The following is an 18,373-nucleotide window of genomic DNA, read 5'->3' as shown; positions in this document are numbered from 1 at the left end:
AACTTCGTAACATGAGGCATCCATATACAAAGTATGAAGCATCCAGATCTTCCACCTTCTAAAATATAAAGCTTTTAAGAAGTGAGCTAACGCCGCCGCCGCCGCCGCCGCCGTAGCCGCCGCCGCCGCCGGATCACTATCCCTATGTCGAGCTTTCTGAGACAAAAGTTGCAGGCTCGACAAAAATTAGTCCAAAAATATAACATGATCACCGAATAACAAGTGATCAGTTTGCTGGAGTTTCTCATTGAAAACCTATTTGTTGAATTTGGTGGTAGAATTTTCATGCAGGTTGCCGGCATTCCTATGGGAACCAACTGTGCACCTCTCCTGGTCAACCTTTTCTTATTTTCACATGAGTCGGAGTTCCTTCAGACACATGTAAAAAACTAGAAGATCAAAGAAGCTAGATCGTTTAATTTCAAAGACGGTATATTGTTGATCGCTCAATTTCCTAAGAGCTGACTTTAATGCCTGTGGGGTAAACGGACAGAAAGTCACAGGACAAAAAGTCACAATTGATTTGTTTGTAATTGTTTGAATATAGAAGAGGAGAGTTCTTGACACAATTTCTTTTTATTACATGTATTCATTTTACAGTATAGGAAATTGTTCATCAGCCTCAATAAATGAAGATTTATCAATATTTTATCATGCAAAGGATATATATTTTGGCACCATGAAGCCATTTAAGTACCAAGCCACTTTGACAAATTGTTTTCTTAACAATTATTTGATTATTATTGATTTGTTCTAGAAGTAATTTTGTTTAAAAATTTACTTTATATATGATAGTTCAAGAAAAAGGCAAACATGTTTTAACAAAAAAACAATTTCTTATTCAAAGTAGAAATAATCTCAAAACTGAATTGTGACTTTTTGTCCGTGAATTTTTGTCAGTGACTTTTTGTCCTGTGACTTTCTGTCCTACATTCGAAAATCTCGTGGGTTGGGGGCAAATGTCATACATGAGATTAATCAGCAATGTACCAACTTCACCCGCGTATCGAGTATACATTTCTCAATTCATACGATATTCAAAAGCTTGCAGCTGCTACGCAAGACTTTATAGAACGTCATAAAAAAATTGATGAGCCAGGGTTTTGTTCCTTTCGGTCGTATAACTCTTGATGTGACTCAGTATTTATGCATCCAGCCCTACTTTTTGTTTCGTTTTGTGCATTCTTGGTGCAGGTGGGTCTAGAGGTAGAAGTGCGATTCTGACGCAAGAGATTTTTTCAGTGTTATTCCCTTGTCTTTATATTTTACTTAAAATTTGTACTTTATCGAGAAAGTGTATACTATAAACTGCAAGTACTATCAACTACAATTTTCTGTTGTTGGCGTCTTTGTTAAATTCACTATCATCTACAAACAGTTTTTGTTGGCGTCTATTATATTTATTTGTACATTTGTTTTAATTTTTTAGACAATTGTATTGAATGTCTGTGATGTATGTTTACGCAGTATCAATTATGTCTGTTTGGGTTGCTCACTAGTCTTAATTATTTGACAGAACTATAACTACAACTGTTCAACTGTTCTACAAGAGGGAGTTTTAACTAGCTATAAAACCAGGTTTTACCCATAATTTTCTTCGGAAAATGCGTGTACCAAGTTAGCAATATGACAGTTGTTTTCCGTTCGTTCCGTTGGTTGATAAAGCCTAACGTTTGATTTTGTCAGTTTTTACGGACTTCCCCCTTTTTGAATTTACCTTTGGAGTCCGGTATTTTTGTTATACTTTTTTACAAAATGCACGAAAGTATGTAAGCAATATTCACATTCAGCAACCTATACTCATATTTCTCCTACCATAGCAATCTTCTTTTGCTGGCTCAATTTGTGTTTTAGCGATTGGATAAATATCATTTCAAAAATGATAAAGGATAAATAATGGTATTATGTATTAATAGATTTAGTGTTGTAAAGTTGATGGTGCTTAGGTCAAGTTAATTCAGTACCTTTAATTTTTTTTTTCTTTAATAATCTTTAAATTTGTTAAACATGTTCAAAATCTGTATTAAAAAAGTTCCTTGCAGTTCCTTGTGGCCTGAACATCATCATGGCAAAGATGTGTTGGTCAGGTCAATTTTCATACACTTGGAAGTATTTTTTTTCTGTTTTACTTCACAATTCATTAAACAAATAATGACATCCTGATAACATTAAAATATGAGGTCAAATTTTTTTTTCATCAGTCGTGAAGTTAAAATTTATAACCGTTAAAATATCTGTTTTTAAGAAATAAGAAAGGTTTTCCCAAATTCAGTTTAAAAATACAAGTCACCAGACTTATTTTTTTAATGACAAATTGTTTCAATTTTTTTCCCCATTTTACAGTCAAACCAGTTTTAAAAAACTCTCAAGGGAGAAGAAACAAGTGTTCTCTTAATACAGATTGTCTTTGAATAATAATAATAATAATATAATAATAAATTCTTTATTTAAAGAGGGTAACTCAATTAGAAGTAGTCTAATTTCATTGAGGCCATGTATACAGTTAACATTCATACACACATTAAATACAGGTTAACCCATTGGACAAGAAGGAACCATTCATTAGCATAATTTTTATATGAGTACTTATGTATGAATTATGCTGCATTGGCCTTATCTGAATCTCTACCACGGTATGTATAATGAATGAATACAACTGTATTGTGACATTAAAACTTAATTGGTGTTTTGTTGTAATAAGCATTGTGCATAAGTTTCATAACATTTGGTTGAGGCAAACTAAAGTTAAGAATTGAAACGAAAAATTCAGCAATTTTTCCATTTGTAAAGGGACATAACTCTAGAACGGTAAAAGTGACGCCACCAAAATTAAAACTAAATCTGTGTTTTGTGGTAATTAATAAGCATAGTGCATAAGTTTCATAACATTTGGTAGAGCATGGAAGTATGGTCAATATAATACTTCCATGGGTAGAGCAAACTAAAGTTAGAGAACGGAAACAAAAAAATCAGCATATTTTTTTCATTTCTAAATGGGCATAACTCTAGAACGGTATAAGTATCGCCCCCCCCCCCCCCCCCCTTTAAGCTGTGTTCTGTGGTAATAAGCATTGTGTATAAGTTTTATGACATTTGGTAGAGGCAAATTAAAGTTAGAGAACGGAAACCAATTTTGCATTTTTTCCATTTGTAAAGGGGCATAACTCTAGAACGGTAAAAGTGACGCCACCAAAATTCAAACGTGATCTGTATATTGTGGTAATTAGCATTGTGTATTAGTTTCATAGCATTTGGTTGAGGCAAACTGAAATTACAGAACGGAAACCAATTTTGGGACGTACGGACAGACGTCCAGATGAATACTAGATGTTGAATACCAGATGTTGTAAAACTTAATGCCCCCTCCGCTACGGCGGGGGCATAAAAAAAACATTCTTTTATATTTACTTGCCCTTATCTGATACTACTAAAATAAGTCTCAGTCTTTTGGTGATTACAAATTACACTATCCTGTTTTATCTTTTCATTTAACAGTCTAATTTTTTACTCTTTTAAAAAAACTGAGAACTTATCCAATTTTTTTTTATATTGTAATCTGCATTTGAGGAAAAGTCTCATCCATGTAAAAATTTCCCAGGTATCATAATCTTCAAATATCCTTCCAGTTTTCATCATTTCTATAAATGGCCTATTTTGCTCAGTTGACATATTCATTAGAAATATAGTTTCTCTAAAGCACTGTAACCATTGATTTTTATGTCGGGGGGCATATTAATTTACCCCAGTCCGTCCATCTGTCCGTCCGTCCGTCCGGATTAGGATAATTGTTTGTCCGGCTATCTCCTCCTACAGTTTTGGAGGTACAGCTTTAATATTTTGTAGGATGTAATTGTTCATACACATAATGGAGGTGTGCATGGCCACAGGATTTTGATTTCTTTTAAATATTCCGAAAATGACAGGTAGTTGGACTTAGTCATTTTTTGAAAGTTTGATATAGCTTGCTATAGCAATATACTTTCCTAAGGCATCGGCCTCAAACCGGAAGTTGGACAGACTATCGCAAGTGTTCTACTCCTAGATATGTAGTACTAGTGTTTGAATACTAATTCTAGGAAGATGCTTTTGAAATTTTGAGTTACTTCTATTTTGATTAGCTTACAGCTTGAATTAAAATGTACTGAATGTTCATCGATAATTCAAATGAATTCAACTTTTTTTGAAAATGGCTATCACAAACACTACTTCGCGGATCTGCGCTGCGCGGAAATTAAAATCAATAAACATCTACCGTGACGAGACAGCAGTTTCTACGTTATGCTTTTATCGGTATTCCCCAGACATGCGTGAGATCCATATATGTGTACCTCCCGACGGGAGTACAATAATCCCGGTTTCAGGGGTTTCCGGCACGTTCTCCGGTTGAAGAGAAAATAAATACTAGTACCGTATTTAAAATATTTCATGAATGAACATTTTTCGACGCTATTTTTACTACGATTATTACAAATGTTTATTAGAGACGTAAAAGCCGGGGTGTATCGAAAGTAACCTGGTATCTCATCTCGGCCCATAACTGACTCGGACTATAACAAACTCGGCCTATTACTAAATCGGACTATGACAAAATTCGTATATACTATTTGTTATTAAGTCTCCCAAACAAAGTTTGGAGACTTATTGTTTTTGCTCAGTTCTTATTATTTTTCTTCTTGTGGTCTATTTATGGGTATTTTGAGGGGCCTACAGAAGGGAGGGATTTACTAAAGAACCCTATGGGATTTTATTTTTTTTTAATTTTCAAATGACTATAACTTGAGAACAGTAAGTGATAGAAACACGCGGTCTTCAGTAATGATCACAGGACAATAAAACAAATCAACTAAAATATAGGTTGAGTCCCTGGGATCACCCCCTTCAATTTAAGAATGGGCTTTTATCTTGTAAACAGTCGAGATCCCCGCACCTAAACCATATATATTCATGTATGGGATAATAAAACAAATCAAATGAAATATAGCGGGAGTCCCTCTGGGTCACCCCACATCTCCTGTTTGAGAACTTGTAAACGGTCGAGATCCCCACCTTGAAACCATATATATTCTTGTATGGGACAATAAAACAAATCAAATGAAATATAGGGGAAGTTAACGGGGGTCACCCCTACCCCCCTTCTTTTTGAAAACTTGTAAACGGTCGAGATACCCAGCCCAAAACCATATATATTCTTGTACGGGACAATAAAACAAATCAAACGAAATATAGGGGGAGTCCCTGTGGGTCATCCCCACCCCTCCTGTTTGAGAACTTGTAAACGGTCGAGATCCCCACCCCTAAACCATATATATTCTTGTATGGGACAATTAAACAAATCAAATGAAATATAGGGGGAGTCCCTGGGGGTCACCCCACCTCCTCCTATTTGAGAACTTGTAAACGGTCGAGATCCCCACCCCAAAACCATATATATTCTTGTACAGGGACAATAAAACAAATCAAATGAAATATAGGGGGAGTCCCTGGGGGTTACCCCCACCCCATCCTGTTTGAGAACTTGTAAACGGTCGAGATCCCCACCCCTTAACCATTTATATTCTTGTATGGGACAATAAAACAAATCAAATGAAATATAGGGGAAGTTAACGGGGGTCACCCCCACCCCCTTCTTTTTGAAAACTTGTAAACGGTCGAGATCCCCAGTCCAAAATCATATATATATTCTTGTACGGGACAATAAAATAAATCAAATGAAATATAGGGGGAGTCCCTGGGGGTCACTCCACCCCCTCCTGTTTGAGAACTTGTAAACGGTCGAGATCCCCACCCCAAAACCATATATATTTTTGTATGGGACAATAAAACAAATCAAATGAAATATAGGGGGAGTCCCTGGGGGTCACCCCCACCCCATCCTGTTTGAGAACTTGTAAACGGTCGAGATCCCCACCCCTAAACCATATATATTCTTGTATGGGACAATAAAACAAATCAAATGAAATATAGGGGAACTTAACTTTTTGAAAACTTGTAAACGGTCGAGATCCCCACCCAAAAACCATATATATTCTTGTACGGGACAATAAAACAAATCAAATGAAATATAGGGGAGTCCCTGGGGGTTACCCGAACCCCATCCTGTTTGAGAACTTGTAAACGGTCAAGATCCCCACCCCAAAACCATTTATATTCTTGTATGGACAATAAAACAAATCAAATGAAATAAAGAGTCCCCTGAGAATCAACCACCCGCCCCCTTTTTTGAGAACTTGTAAACGGTCGAGATCCCCACCCCTAAACCATATATATTCCTGTTCATGATTTCAAGAAGATTTGAATGACATACATGGTTAATCCCTAGGCGTCACTTATGCATATCACTTTACTAGACCAAACCAATTTGTACTGGACTTTGCCCAATGTCAGGCGACCATGGGAATGACTAATTATGGGAGCTTTGTTTGGGAGACTTCGTAACGGCATCCTGTTACAATTATTTCTTGTATCAAGTAAAAATTTTTAGAAGTCGGAAAAAACCGTTAACCACACAATCTACTAATCGTAGTCCGAGTTTGTTCAATATATAACAATTAAAACAAGAAAACTAACTGCTTAATTAGTAATAATACAATTTACTACAAACAAATATGAAGGACCTTAATCAATAAAAAATACTTAATCACAGCACAGGCCCTTTACATGGGATGGGCACAGAAAGAAATTAACAGAGCTTACTGTATATTTGATTATTTTAAATCTACAGTTTAAGGTTGCAATATAAATTATCAAAATTTTACATGACAAACATATGGAAAAGTGATTTTTGATAATTGCTGATGAGACAATGGTTTAGGGAAAAACCCCAAAGCTGTGATTAAATACGTATTTGAAATAATACACATCTACAACTTATTTGAAATAATACACATCTACAACCCATTTGAAGTAATACACATCTACAACCTATTTGAAATAATACACATCTACAACCTATTTGAAATAATACACATCTACCGTTTCAAACTTTCCACAGGTGCTATCCAGCACTTTGATTTTGGTACTAACTGCATAAAGAGATCATATGGTTTGTCCGGCCATCTCCTCCTACAGTTACATTGTCCATATCTAGTTAGTTTCATTTGAATTCTGTTTACTTAAATAAATTTGACTGATTGCTCCTTTTATCCAGTCACATTTAATTTTCTAAGTATTTAGTCATTTTTAGGGGTTTTTTTTCTTACATATTTTGTTTTCTATATTTGTTAGTCTAATGTAAACAGTTCCATTTCTAAGACAATTATTTATAAATTTAAACTTATTCCATTCAAAACATCTTTTGAGCTAAAAAAAAAAAAAAAAAAAATAGAGGCTCTAAAGAGCCTGTATCACTCACATTGGTCTATGTGCATATTCAACAAAGGACACTCTCCAACATTGTAGATGAGAATAGATTCATGAAAAAAATCTCAGTTTTGTTGATCTTGTATTGCTGATTAGTTTCTCTCTATCTTCTTTAGTCTTTGCTCAAAAAACAAAAGGGTAAAAAAAATCCTCATATAAGGGCAATCACTCCTATAAAGAGTGACAGTCTACTAACTATATCAGCAAAAATTGACTTGTTAGTAGATCTTGACTTGCTGATCATTTATGTGATTTAAAGTGTTTATTTATCTATTGTAATCTTTATCATATAAGGCAGAACGCAAAAAAAAAAATCAAAAAAAAAGGTGATAATCATTATGAAAGGGCAATAACTCCAATAAGGAGTCAGCGGGCGATTTCCTCCATATTATCTTAATTGTGGATTTTGTCTTGCTGATCCTTTTTCTTATTTTATTTATTTAAGTTTCTATTTATCTATTATCATTTTTAAGATATTAGGCAAAAACGCAAAAATTGGTAAAAATCTTCATCAAAGGGCAATAACTCTAATAAGGAGACGACTGATGATTTCGACCATGCAAACTTATTTGTAGAACATGTCTTGGTGATAATTTTTGCAATTTAAAGTTTCTCTTTATCTATTATAGTTTTCAAGATAGTCGGCAAAAATGGAAATAAAATGCTTCGCTGGGGCGCAGCTTGATACGACCGCAGAGGTCAAACCCTGAACAGATGGGGCAAGTATGGACACAACATTCAAGCTTGATACAGCACTGAATTTAGATTGTAATTAAATATTTGACACAGCACTGGATTTAGATTGTAATTAAATATTTGACACAGCATAGGTTTCTGACACAGAATGAATATGGTCTAAGAACTTAAAAAATTTTAATTTACCTATTCAAACCATATCATTATTATTTGCTTTTATATATAAATCAGAAATAACCAATTTAAAATAGAAAATTTTAAAGAAAAAAAATCCCCTCCCCCCCCATATTTTTTTAACCCCCTTATGATTCATCACCCCCAAACTCAATCCCAGCCTTCCCTATGTGGTATGGTACCTTGCAGTACAATTTCAGAGAGATCCATACACTTGAACACAAGTTATTGTCTGGAAACTAGAAAAATGCTTGTTTTTTGGCCCCAAATTCCTAAACGTTTAGGGCAATTACCCCCAAACTCAAACCCAGCTTTCCCTTTGTGATATGGAACCTTGTAGTACAATTTCATAAAGATCCATACACTTACACACAAGTTATTGTCCTGAAACTAGAAAAATGCGGGGTTTTTTTCCCTTTATGACCCCTAATTCCTAAAATTTTGAGGCAATTATCCCAAAAATCAATCCCAGCCTTTCCTTTGTGGTATGGTACCTTGCAGTACAATTTCAGAGAGATCCATACACTTGAATTGAATTATTGTCTGGAAACTAGAAAAATGTTTATTTTTGGCCACTTTTTCCTAAACGTTTTAGGCAATTACCCCCAAACTCAATTCGAGCTTTCCCTTTGTGATATGGAACCTTGTAGTACAATTTCAAAAAGATCCATACACTTTCACACAAGTTGTTGTCATGAAACTAGAAAACTGCTCGTTTTTTGCCCCTTTTTGGCCCCTAATTCCTAAAATTTGGAGGCAATTACCCCCAAAATCAATCCCAGCATTCCCTGTGTGATATGGAACCTTGTGGTACAATGTCAGAGAGATCCATACACTAAAACACAAGTTATGACTGGAAGTTACAAAAATGCTTATTTTTGGCCCCTAATTCCTTAACAGTTGGTACCATAACCCCCACCTTCCTTTTGTGGTATTGAACCTTATGGTAAAATTTCATAAAGATCCATTCACTTAAACTAAAGTTAGAGTGCGAAAACCAATGTGTCTTCGGACGACGACGATGCCAATGTCATACCAATATACGACCACAAAATTTTTTTGCGGTTGTATAAAAATGGTAAAATTTGTGATTTAAAGACAATAAAAGAAGTCGTCTGACAGTTTTGACGTTTAAAGACAATTGGTATAGCTCAACATTCTGAACATTTTTGCTCATGTCTGTCAGATTTTCTCTATTTACAAAGGTTTTCAAAATAATAGACAAAACTTGCATTTTACCCCTATGTTCTATATTTAGCCATGTCGGCCTTCTTGGTTTGCAGGAGGGGTCATCAGACACATTTTTAACTAGATTTTTCACTTTCGTACTAGGAACAGCAAAATTATTTTTGTAAAAATTATTTCCTTACTCCATGTATACCTTATTAATTTTGTATTTACATTGTGTCATAGATCAAATTTATTCGTTCAGTGTTTGTTCACTTGTTTTTGTTAATATGTATTTTGAGTGAGTTAAGCCATTACAATTGATATTTGATAGTGTGTCTTTCTATGTTGTGATGTTAAACTATTGTTTCAACTTTCAGGTAGGGTGAAGGTTGGCGCCTATTAAAACCTTTAAACCCGCTGCATTTGTTTGCACCTGTTCTAAGTCAGGAACCTAATGTTCAGTGGTTGTCGTTTATTGATGTGGTTCATAAGTGTTTCTCGTTTCTCGTTTTTTATATAGATTAGACCGTTGGTTTTCCTGTTTGAATGGTTTTACACTAGTCATTTTTGGGGCCCTTTATAGCTTGCTGTTCGGTGTGAGCCAAGGCTCCGTGTTGAAGACCATACTTTGACCTATAATGGTTTACTTGTATAAATTTTTACTTGGATGGAGGGTTGTCTCATTGGCACTCATACCATATCTTCTTATATCTATTAGATTATTATTATACTTAAATTCCAAAATTAGCTTGCCAAACTTCTTATGAAAGAAAATATGCAAATATTGACTGGCAATATCATCTTGTCTGAAGGTCAAGTCTAAGAACTTTCATATGACTCCAGGTACACAACTGTTCTTTTTCTGATTGGTTAATGCCCTTGATAATGTTTTCTGATAAAACTTTTTAATATAGGACTCAAGGTACTCCTTTTACAGAATGATAACAGTAAGACACCATTCACACTAGCATTTGTCTCATTGGCACTCATACCACATCTTCTTATATCTAGATACCCCAATGGTGATTGTGGTCAAGTTTGGTTATATTTGGCCCAGTGGTTTCGAAGGAGTAGATTTTTGTAAAATGTAAAAGACGACGACCGGCGACGCACGCCAAGTGATGAGAAAAGCTCTTGATTGTTGCACTTTTGCTATATATATTGTATGAATAATCAATGAGGTCAAAATCTACAGATAAAATTCAAATGCTAATTATAACGAACTTAATAAACAGAGAAAACATACATTTTTTTTTCTTCTTCTAATTTTCGATCTGTCAAAGTTCAAGGTGAAAAACAATTAAGAGATAATGAAAAATAATATGCTTTATTGAAAAAGACATTATTTAGATCCTATAATAGACCAAATAAAAAGCCAGTTGACTGAATTATTTTTTTTAACTATATGCAGTAAATCTTACTGGAGCAATGGAACATTCAATAGGGAATTCCTTCCAGTAAAATATTTGAAAAGTAGCTAGGCATCATTGAGATGGGAGCCATCTCTGTGGGCCCCACTCTAAATAATATGTGGTAAAAAATTTGTATGGATAAGCTGATATGAAGCTTTTGACCTTGACCTTTGACCAGGAAGTTGTTCATACATTATGACACACCCTCTGGTGTTGGTTAATATACATGTCAAGTATAAACTTTGAAATCATAACAGTTCTCAAGATATAGAGCGGACACGATCTTTACCATAGGACATGGGGTTGTCAACTGAAACCAAAGTTTTTGACCTTGAACTTTGACCTAGGAAGTTGTACAAACATTATGACACACCCTCTGATGTTGGTTAATATACATGTCAAGTAAAGTATGAAATTATAACGGTTCTCTCGATATTGAGCACACACAATTTGTTACGGACAGGCGGAAAGACTGATCTCTATAAGGCGCATGTGGCGGGGCCCTTATTAGACAATGGTTGAAGAATGCATGCCACCTGATGGCAATACTGGACTCTCAGTTGTGTATGTTTATAATGACAAAGAAATCATGTAAGTGGAATAACATTTAATGTATTGCATATTATTTTTAACAATATAAATTAGTATAACCATATAATGCACTTGTTTAATATTTACAGTCAGAATATATTATGTAACATCAATATACATTTATATTGTTGTTGACTAATTTAAAAAAAAATGGTCATTGTAGCTTTAAAAAAAACACCAGGTTCAACTCCTGTAATTTAAAGGTTAAGTCAGCTGTTTCACTATTGTATTATTGATGTCAATAGGTAACATATGTTTGAATAGCTCCAGAAAAAAATCCATTGGAACTGACCAGTGGAAAGCAAATCAATCAACACCTGTATAAGTTTGGGTATAATACAGAATAACAGTTGTAGACGCATGATTAGTATATTCAATAGAAAAAAATTCTGAATAAAGTAAAGAATACAAAATAATCGCAGAGTAAAGAAATTGTATGGTTTTATACTTTACATACATAACCATATTTCAGAATTTATTACATCAAACTCATAATTCAAGGATATTGTTCTTTTAAAAAAAATTACATTACAATTGTCAAATATTCAAATTTGCCTTTATATAAGCACTGGAGAACTATACATTCAAAATTGTTTCGGAAAATAAGATTCAGAAAGTTCTTAGGATGTTTATCTGTACCAGATATTCGTATAATCTGGTCTGAAAAATTACTTTTGGTTCAAAACTAAAACTTCAGGAAATATAGCCTCTAAAGGCTGTACTTTGACCTTTAATGGTTTACTTTTATAAATTTTGACTTGGATGGAGAGTTGCCTCATTGGCACTCATACCACATCTTCTTATATCTATCTAAAACATTAACCTGAAAACCACAAAATACAAAAAGTTAAGAAAATTGTATTCCATTAATTAAAAGATAAAACTTGTTGACTTGTTTTTATAAAGGAAAGGTTGATGGACATCTTTGGTGTTAGGGTTTATATGAAGATACCATATGAGAAAGGTTCTCTTTAAGTGCCAATCTGCCTAATAATCAGGCAGTGGTGAAAACATGACAAACAAAAACCCACTCAAGTTGACATTAATTTATGTTCAAAAAGTATAATGGTGCACGAATATAACATTCAACTCCTTGTCCTGTTCTGGTAATTCAAGATATAATTTGGTTGGAATGCACTAGAAATTAATATGGTCAAAGAACTGAAAAATTTGAAATTGGACATTTACCTATTATGGTCCAATATCCAAAATCTATGTACATTGCTAGAATCAGCATATCAAGGAACCCCAAGAATTCAATTTTTGATGAAATACTTCTTAAAAATAAACCATTTCTGTTCAAAGGGAAATAACTTTATTTCCATGAACCAATAATGTAAATCTAAAATTAGATATGATTTAACTATAGTTCTCTAAAATTAGATATGATGTTATATTTATTTTCAATTAAATAATCTAATATAATTAATAGTTTTCAAATAAATCTGTCACTACAATTATAATTGGGTGATTGAAAATTACCAGAGGGTGTGTTATCTTGATAAAAGGTGAAAATCATTTAAAAACACTTAGTGTAATCAAACTTTATATATAAAGTTAATAGTTCCCAATATTTTTTCTTTCATTTGTAACAAACTTATAAAGATCTGCAACTTATCTATGAAATTCTACAACTTTATCTACACAATGTAATGTAATGAAATATATCCTTTAATACAAATAGATTATTATCTAATGAATTTGCAAATCTGGAATAGGATAAAGTAAAAATTAAAATTAACACACACTCAGACAATTAGTTTATACAGAATAACAAACAAACCTACCACAAAATTCCTCAAACAATTTACCAAAGAAAAGAAAAAAAAAATCCAAAATGTCATTTATCATTAATACAATGTCTTTTAAAAATCTTTTTAAAAATGAGTTATTTCCCTTCATACAGAAATGGATTAATTCATCAAAAATTGAATTCTTGGAAAAGGGCTATAACTGACTAACGAGAAAAGCTAAAATCGTGAAAATTGAACTTGACCTTCATTTAGTCACAGGAAACAACATATTTAAATTTGAAAAAATTTCTACAAAGCGTTTTCATGTAAATGAACTGACACTGTTTGGCAGCCGCCCGCCCGCCTGCAGTACATCGCCAAATCAATAACCAATTTTTACTTCGAAAAATCCAGTAAATAAATTACTGTGACTTGACTGTAATTGTTGCTCTCCACGAATTGCTATAAAAATTTCCGAACTAAGCTTTCATACAATTTTTCTTTCGAAAAGTCTTCTATATTCATAAGAATCAGACATCATTTGAATTAAAACATCTTATATTCAGTAAAATTTATGTGAAATAAAAATATGTTGTAAGGAAGTTTCCATGGGACATAACCAATTTTTCTTTCGAAAAGTCTTCTATATTCCAAAGAATAATGATTTTAGGTTATCCCCCATGGAAACTTATTACAGTGCTTATTCAGTAGGCTTTGGCCTATTACTATACCAATTGCTTATATAGGTAACCAAATTGCAGTTTGATTTCATCTCCACAAAACTGATCAACTGGTAAAATATTTCAAGTAATTGCTTCAGTGATAGGTTGTTAGTGTGAAGTGAGAGCAGTAAAATAAGGTTATACTTACCATCCAACTTCAGTTAATTATTGTCAATGTCATGAAATTCAAATAAAATAAAGACTTATCGGGTACTATAATATGAGGCACTGGTTTAAAAGGTCTAACTTTGACATGAAAACTTCTATCCTAAATAATTTTTTATAAATAACTTGTTCAAAACATTGTTTTGTTGATTAATAATTTATAACTTTGTTTTCTAACAGGAAGGTATTGCATAATTGTTCACATTTAAATCAGCAACATTTTGTTATGTCAACTGTCAGCTTCCTTCATATTGACATTTCATCAATATTGTTATAAACATTATTTCCATGATTATTAAACTATTAATCTATTTTTAAGATGAATAAAATTTTGAAAAAAAGCTGTTGAAAAACATATTATGTGACACATTCAAAGTTGTATAAATCATACAGATTCCTATGTAAATTAAGAGGGTATCACCAGCCCAGTAGTCAGCAATTCTGTGTTGACATGAATTATCATTCAAATGGTAAAAATTATAAATTTGCAAAATAAACTGTGTTGACATGAATTATCATTCAAATGGTCAAAATTATAAATTTGCAAAATGAACTGTTAACAGAGATATGTCTCGCCTTTTTGTAATATTGATAATGCAACTGTTGAAATTAAAATAGGAATACTTTAACATGTAAGTTATGCAAATATTCAAAGTCAATGAACCATGACAGAAGGTACATAACTCCATGGAAATGAAATTTGCCAATGCTAATACAACTGCAAACCAAATACCAAATACCATTGACTTATCATAAGTCGTTCCCTTTAAATAAACCTAAACACAAACATTAACTTTTAAACTATGTAAAATTCAATGAACCATGACGAGGGGATGGGGCTATATAATCTCCATGGAAACGAGACTTGGTTCCCCTTGAACTGACCTAATCACAAACTAATACATGTAAACTGTTCAAAATACTAAGGATTTTCTACCCCAGAGGATTAGATTTCTTATAAGAAGTATTTGGCAAAACCTTTTAGAATTTTGTTTCCTCAATGCTTTTCAACTTCGTACTTACATTGGCATTTCAATTTTCTTATTTGAGCCTCACTGATGAGTCTTCTGTAGACAAAACTTGTGTCTGGCGCACAAAATCATCAGCCTGGTATCTTTGAAATTTTTTATTTACAATGAGTGAATAAATGTTAGAAAGCAATAAGTTATTGACTCACCAAACAATTGTAAGAACTAATTATTTATAAAATGTCATTAGGATAGAAGTTTTCATGTCAAAGTCAGACCTTTTTAAACCAGTGCCTTATATTATAGTAGGTGATTAGTTTAATTCCCATTAATTACACAGACATAAGTATATTTCACTGCACTCACTTCATACTTCATAGGAACAACCTTTCACTGAAGCAAATGACTAAAATATTTTACCAGTTAATCAGTTTGTTGAGATGAAATCAAACTGCAATTTTGGTAAACTGTTTGAGCAATTGGTATTATGATGGGCCAAAGCCTTCAAGATAATAAGCACAGTAACAACGTATTGTAATTTCACATATATTTTACTGAATATAAGATGTTTTAATTCAAATGATGTCTGATTCTTATGAATATAGAAGATTTTTCAAAAGAAAAATTGTATGAAAGCTTAGTTTGGACATTTTCATAGCAATTCAAAATTACTACCTATCACCTTTAGCATGACAATTACAATAAAAAGTGTATGAAAATTGTTAAGACTAATTTTTCATAACATCATTGAAGAGAAATTAAAGTCTTATAGGATTGTAAGTATACTTTATTTTATCACCTTGCACTTTCACGACTTGACTGGTTTTCTACAGCAGTTTGTCCAAATTTCTGACCAGTTGAACAGTTTATAAAACAAATTGCAATTTGGTCATAATTTTGAATAAATTGCAATAGGTGGAGAGCAACACTTACAGTCAAGTCACAGTAATACTATATAATGATTGATTTATTCTAATGATATATATGTAAATAAATAAAACAATGAAGTAACAAAATTATTATAATAAAATCATAATAAAAAAAACTATTTATTTTGGCATTCTTTTGAAATAAATGAGTTTGGCAATCTGTACTTGGCTTTTCATTACATATTATGACATTCAATTCAAATATAAAGAAACATGTGGTTCATTGTATCAGACCTGATAATAAATCTATAAAACTTCTAATAGACAACCAAAGCTTCATTAAACAGGATTAAAAGTTATTGTTTCATCATATGACAAATATATTTCTGTTTTGCTTTTACACTCGACATAACTAATACTTTCATTTATTTTGCTGTGTGACAATTGCAGTCATGTAACATTTATGAACTATGAGAACCCGCTCACACTTGGACAGTTAGATCGATTTAAACTAGATTGGTTCACTATAGATCGATTTAAGGCCAATGTGAATGCTTTGAATGGATCTTGAATTGGTCTAAACTAAAACACCATAAGCGGTAGTTTAGTTTGAATCGATGTAAATGAATCGATCTAACTTTAAATGTGAACGCAGAGATTGATCAAACCTAGAATGTTTGAATTGAAAATAATTTGTGCGCATATATGGCAGAAAAAATTACACATGCAATTTATTATAAAATGGATGACCAACATAAAAGGGCTAATGAAAACTATACGAAAAGCAGTACAAAAATGTATCAACATTTGAACTTGTAGTTCAAGTGAAACAATTAATTTATCCATTATTTTTTTTCAAGCGTTTGTACTTGCACATTAATTTGATTAAATACTTCAGTGTTTACAATTTCCAGGGTGATTAGGTCAGGTCGATTTGTTTTTTTACTTGTAGTGTGATCGCAGTGGTTCAGATTAGACCAATAGAGATCGTTAGGATTTAAGATAATGTGAACGTTTACTGGTTTTATCTAGATCAATTCAAACTTAAATCGATCCAAAAAATGCTAGTGTGAATGGTGTCTTACTGTTATCATTCTGTAAAAGGAGTACCTTGAGTCCTATATTAAAAAGTTTTATCAGAAAACATTATCAAGGGCATTAACCAATCAGAAAAAGAACAGTTGTGTACCTGGAGTCATATGAAAGTTCTTAGACTTGACCTTCAGACAAGATGATATTGCCAGTCAATATTTGCATATTTTCTTTCATAAGAAGTTTGGCAAGCTAATTTTGGAATTTAAGTATAATAATAATCTAATAGATATAAGAAGATATGGTATGAGTGCCAATGAGACAACCCTCCATCCAAGTAAAAATTTATACAAGTAAACCATTATAGGTCAAAGTATGGTCTTCAACACGGAGCCTTGGCTCACACCGAACAGCAAGCTATAAAGGGCCCCAAAAATTACTAGTGTAAAACCATTCAAACGGAAAAACAACGGTCTAATCTATATAAAAAACGAGAAACGAGAAACACTTATGAACCACATCAACAAACGACAACTACTGAACATCAGATTCCTGACTTAGGACAGGTGCAAACAATTGCAGCGGGTTCAAACCTTCACCCTTATCTGAAACAATAGAGTAACATCACAACATAGAAAAACACACTATAAAATATCAATTGAAATGGCTTAACTCAATCAAAAGACATATTAACACCCGTGACCTTACACTGAACAAATAAATTTGATCTATGATACAATGCAAATACAAAATAAATAAACTAAGGGAAGAATAATTAAAGTAACATGTTATATCGCTGTGAAATGTTAAACAATTTAAGAAAAACAATATACTTGAACAAAAATATCAGCCATTTGCAATTACTTTAAACACAGGTAAATAAAAATAATTTTGTTGTTAGGTATACGTGTACAGTTCAGATAGAGAAAGGAAATATTTTTACAAAATAAATAATTTTGATGTTCATAGTACGAAGAAGTGAAAATTTATAGTAATACCAAACACTTATCAAAGCTGGTATATAGACCAGATATAACCCTGAATAACATTAAATAACAAAAAAGCATTACAATTAGTATCAACAGGTCATTAACAAGAAAGTACGATTTGAGAGTACTCGCAGTTACTGACAGCTAGTTAAAAGCCAGAAACAATTAATAATAAAAAATCATGCATCAGAGACTAAAATCAACTAAAACACATCCCAGGGATTTAGTATTTTAATGTCATGGACAGTCAAAGAAGACATAAACCCATATGATAAAGAAACATAGTACAGCAGTATCAACAATGGAAGACAAGCTGATTTTGGGAATCTGAAATGAGATTATACATAAAGACAGAATAACAAAACATAATATCATTGTATAAAATATATAAAATAAAGAGTGATTATTAAATCACAATCTTTTATAATTAAGATAAAATTGAAAGACAGAGAGTGTATAAAATATAGCACTATTTTACATATATACATGGTAC

General features: G+C 32.6%; 1 long non-coding RNA gene across 1 annotated transcript in view; it reads left to right on the top strand.

The window, feature by feature from the left end:
* Positions 1 to 18,373, top strand: part of LOC127728172 (uncharacterized) — a 183,495-nt gene that overhangs the window by 87,905 nt on the left and 77,217 nt on the right. The window lies entirely within an intron of this gene.

This window comes from Mytilus californianus, unplaced genomic scaffold, assembly GCF_021869535.1.
Source record: "Mytilus californianus isolate M0D057914Y unplaced genomic scaffold, xbMytCali1.0.p SCAF_2, whole genome shotgun sequence".
Lineage (NCBI taxonomy): Eukaryota > Metazoa > Mollusca > Bivalvia > Mytilida > Mytilidae > Mytilus > Mytilus californianus.
Note: the sequence above shows the minus strand (reverse complement) of the source record. Positions and strands in the feature narration are given on the sequence as shown.